General features: G+C 45.2%; 1 non-coding gene across 1 annotated transcript; it reads left to right on the forward strand.

The window, feature by feature from the left end:
- Nucleotides 1-3,324: 3,324 nt before the first annotated feature.
- trnaw-cca (transfer RNA tryptophan (anticodon CCA)) lies at nt 3,325-3,396 on the forward strand. Its single transcript has one exon. It is a non-coding gene; the product is annotated as a tRNA-Trp (tRNA).
- Nucleotides 3,397-4,974: the final 1,578 nt, after the last annotated feature.

Genomic DNA, 4,974 nt, shown 5'->3' on the forward strand with positions numbered 1-4,974 from the left:
GTGAGATCAGTTCATTGAGCACAGGCCCTTCCTGCTCTATATGGTGTTCAGTGCCTCATCAAATGAGAATAACTAACACACCACAGGCCAGGGAGCATCGGCCCATCCTCCCCTGATTGTGGTTCAGTGCCAACCAGGTCAGATCAGCTAATTCAACACAGGCCGGAGATGGAACCTGGATCTTTCCTGCTCTGGGGGCTCCGTACCATACCAGGTGTGATAAAGTAAAATACCACAGGCTGGGGATGGAGCCTGGGATTTTCCTGTTCTGTGTGGGGCTCTGTACAAAACCGTGTGAGATGAACTATCATCCCTCAGGCTGAGGAAGGAGCCTGGGCCCATTCTGTTCTGTGTGACTCCGTACCACACTGGGTGCGATCAGTTCACTCAACACAGGCCATGAATACAACCAGGCCCTTTCCTGCTCTGTGTGACTCGGTATCACACCAGGTGACATCAGCTAACACAGCACAGACTGGGGCTGGAGCCTGGGCCTGTCCTGCTCTGTGGACTCAGTAACACGATCTGTGAATACCTTTTATAAACACTCTGTGTCCAACATTGTGAGGCAGTTCTCTGTGTTTATATAGAGTGTCATTTATTGAGTGCTCTCTTGGATCCAACAGGGTAAAAGACGGTTGGGTGGTGGGGTGTGGATGGTGGTGCGGGGTGTGTGCAGAGAATTCGGGGGTGAGCTCTGATTCCTAACCATTTCTGGATTGTAAGGAATAAAGAATCAATGAAAGAGGGAGAAGCAATGTGGGAGAAGGGATGATTGAAGAATTTGTCCATGAAGCTGATTAAAAGTGTCTCAAACACAAGATAATATTCTTCTTTGGCCTCCCTGTCTCGAGAGACAGTGGGTAAGCACCTGGAGGTGGTCAGTGGTTTGAGAAGCAGTGCCTGGAGTGGCTATAAAGACCAATTCTAGAGTGACAGACTCTTCCACAGGTGCTGCAGATAAAATTGGTTGTCAAGGCTGATACACAGTTGGTTCTCTCCTTACATTTCTGTCTTTTTTCCTGCCAACTGCTAAGTCTCTTCGATTGTGGTCAATGTCACAGGGCTTCATGTCCCGTTTGTAGACGTCTTTAAATTGGAGACATGGACGGCTGGTGGGTCTGATACCAGTGACGAGCTCGCTGTACAATGCGTCCTTGGGGATCCTGCCATCTTCCATGCGGCTCACATGGCCAAGCTATCTCAAGTGCCGCTGCTCAGTCGGGTGTATATGCTGAGGAAGAGTCAGTTACTAGGGGACATAGGTTTAAGGTGCGAGGGGTAAAGTTTAGAGGGGATGTGCAAGGCAAGTTTTTTACACAGAGGGTGGTGAGTGCCTGGAACTTGCTGCCAGGGGAGGTGGTGGAAGCAGATACGATAGCGACGTTTAAGAGACATCTTGGCAAATATATGAATAGGAAGGGAATAGAGGGATATGGGCCCCGGAAGTGCAGAAGGTGTTAGTTTAGGCAGGCATCAAGATCAGCGCAGGCTTGGAGGGCCGAATGGCCTGTTCCTGTGCTGCACTGTTCTTTGTTCTTGTTTGTTGTTGTTGTTAATGTTGGCTGCCTTGAGGACTTCTGCGTTGGAGATACAGTCCTGCCACCTGATGCCAAGTTAATATTAATATTAAGAATTGGGAGGATTTTTAAAAAACCACCAAATGAGGAGTAGGAAATTGATAAAGAGGGAGAAAATGGAATCTGAGAGTAAACTGTCAAGAAACAAGTTATAAAAGGTTTTACTAGTATACAAAAAGCTCAACAATAACAAACAGATTCCTTCGATGCAGAGACAAGAAATTTATTGTGGGGAGAAAGAAAATGGTAGAGAGTTTACACAAATATTTTGTGTCTGTTTTCACAGTAGAAGGTACAGCGAACATGTCGGAAATCGTGTGGAACGGGGAAGAGATCTGTTCGTTGCCACCCTGGCTCAGGGTACTTAATGATAGCGACTAACTCTGTCATACAATCGGTTAGTGTGTTCAGCTATTACCTGTAGTGTTGGTGTTTTAAGCCCACCTGGTGACAGAGGCAGAGTCTATTTTCCTCATTTAGGATTCATTGTCACACAGTTCCAAATTGTCAATGTGTGCTTTGGCTGCAAGCAAGTATTTCCCAAACATTGCCAGCTCCGCTGTTATCCAGTAAATCACACCCTAATGCTTTTCCTTGCATTCATTTCACATAAAATTCTTAAATATTTAGATGATCATGTACCTCCAGCCAACCCATTAGAAATAAATCAAGTTATTGGGTTCAAAGTGCATTTATAGAACTGGAACACGCAATCCCACCGTGTGAAGCTACATTAAATTTGTGGTGATTGTACAGCTGGTATTAGAGAAAACAATCCAGAACATGTTGGACCATTTTAATGATATTTTACTTGCTTCTAATAACCTTATTTATGTTGATGTAAAATTTTGGAAAATCCTCTGGTCCAATAGCAGGTACATGAGAAAATGATGCAATATTTATATAAGCCTGGTGTGCTGGAATTCGTGCCTAAACTCCTCCACCTGTAACACTCCATCACCTCCTTAAAACTGTAAGTTTTGATCAGTATTTCGGACAGGAGTTTTAGTTTTAGTTTTAGAGATACAGCACTGAAACAGGCCCTTCGGCCCACCGAGTCTGTGCCGACCCTCAACCACCCATTTATACTAATCCTACACTACTCCCCTATTCCTATCACATCCCCACCTGTCCCTATATATTCCCCTACCACCTACCTATACTGGGGCAATTTATAATGGCCAATTAACCTATCAACCTGCAAGTCTTTGGCATGTGGGAGGAAACCGGAGCACCCGGAGGAAACGCACGCAGACACAGGGAGAACTTGCAAACCCCACACAGGCAGTACCCAGAATTGAACCCGGGTCGCTGGAGCTGTGAGGCTGCGGTGCTAACCACTGCGCCACTGTGCCGCCCTGCCTTTTGCCCTGATTTGTCAGTAATCATTTAAAACCATTTTGGGTCAATCCCTTCCTTTAACTCCTGCACAGCAGCAGTGACAATAACTTTGTGGATTTAATGGTTGAGCCAAATCCGACTCAGTTCCCCAGGAGAAATTCCTGAACTCATGGGCACTTTGTATCAAGCAGCAGTTAGCAGCAAAAAGTCTGATTAATCAGAGTAGTGAGTCCAGTAAATACTTAAACAGAAGACACCCTGTAAAACAGAACTCCAAGTATCAGTTTGAATAAAGTATTGAACTGACAGAGTGGAGAGCAGATGAGGATTGAATTAAATTGCAATTCACTGAATCGAAACAAGAAGTGATTCTATCAAGAATGGGACACAGCTCTTTGTTTGTGAACTTGTGGCGCAACGGTAGCGCGTCTGACTCCACATCAGAAGGTTGCGTGTTCAAATCACGTCAGGCTCAGTTAAGTTTTACAGCAGCTCAAGCTGCTGGATTTTATATCAGAAGAGAGTTCGCTCTGTTGGGATAAAAACAAGAAATGCTGGAACCACTCAGCAGGTCTGGCAGCATCTGTTGAAAGAGAAACAGAGTTAATGTTTCGGGTCAGTGACCTTTCGGAACTGTTCGTGTATTGTTCAATTTCAAAATCGACTTTAATAGATTAAAGTTCTTATTTCTGGATCCGTTCAATTTCCACGCTCAGTTCTTATTTCTCAGTTTTCTATCGGAACAATGTTTCAGGGATGTGCTATCTCCATTGTTTATACAATAACTCTGTCAGCAAGTGTGCGAAGTAAAACACAAACGACCCAGCGTGGGTCTCATCCCACACCCGGCTCCGTCTGCACAGCTCCTTAGTTCAGTTGACGAGAACGCAGTGTTAATAACACCGAGGCTGTGGATTTGAACGCCGTAAGTGCTGGCAGATGTTCAGTTATTACTTTGACATGTTTTCCTAACACTTCAAATCCAACTTTTAGATGCACACAGAATGTCAGAGAACTTATTTTGAATAACATCCATTGCATCTTTGTCACTGGGCTGGAGTAATCCAGAATACATTTTAATAATCTTCCGTTTGCTGATAAAGGTTGAATTTGCGGCTGTTCCCGTTAATGGTCACAAGCAGGAACAAACAGACAGAGTGTATCTGACCGCCCAGAGATGTGGAAAGGCTTCAGTTTAGGACAATTGCATCAAATCAAATGTTCACCAGGCCCCGAGAGAGTCAAAAGCTGGGGGAAAGGACGGAATGAGATAGTGAATAAGCTAAACTGAGGTGGAGGTGGGATGGCAGCGGTCCAGGGGACAGAAGCAGTGAGGCCGGGAGTGAGCGGCCGAAGCAGGGTATTTTGTGGGGAATGGAAATGACGATCGCAGCCACTGAGGGGTGAGGCAATGTTTGGACGTCATTCCGTCTTGTGTCGGTGCGTGATGACGTCGGTGCACGCATGCGCAGATTCATACTGGCAAGCTGACAAATGTTTGGATGCACTGATGATGTCGACGATCGCTCTGCACATGCTCTGTGTTGTCAGGAAACACTCTGTAGTGAATAAGCTGAATACAGAAGATATAAATATTTCTCATCCTTGATGTCTCACTATTCCAGTCCAACCCAATCCTTCAATGCTGGGTAAATAATTTCAGTAAAAATTGTGCAGCTCGAGGATTGAAACCATAAGGCCAATGCAGAATAAAGGAGAACTGACGGAACTCCAGACTGAACCAGAGATCTTCAGTCTAACACTCTCCCAACTGAGCTATTTCAGTCTCACAGTGAAGTATCCTTTGTGTCATTTATTTATTTATTTAGAGATACAGCACTGAAACAGGCCCTTCGGCCCACCGAGTCTGTGCCAACCAACAACCACCCATTTATACTAATCCTACATTAGCCCCATATTCTCTACCACATCCCCACCATTCTCCTACCACCTACCGACACTAGGGGCAATTTACAATGGCCAATTTTACCTATCAACCTGCATTTCTTTGGATGTGGGAGGAAACCAGAGCACCCGGCGGAAACCCACACAG

The sequence above is a fragment of the Heterodontus francisci genome, unplaced genomic scaffold, assembly GCF_036365525.1.
Source record: "Heterodontus francisci isolate sHetFra1 unplaced genomic scaffold, sHetFra1.hap1 HAP1_SCAFFOLD_43, whole genome shotgun sequence".
NCBI lineage: Eukaryota > Metazoa > Chordata > Chondrichthyes > Heterodontiformes > Heterodontidae > Heterodontus > Heterodontus francisci.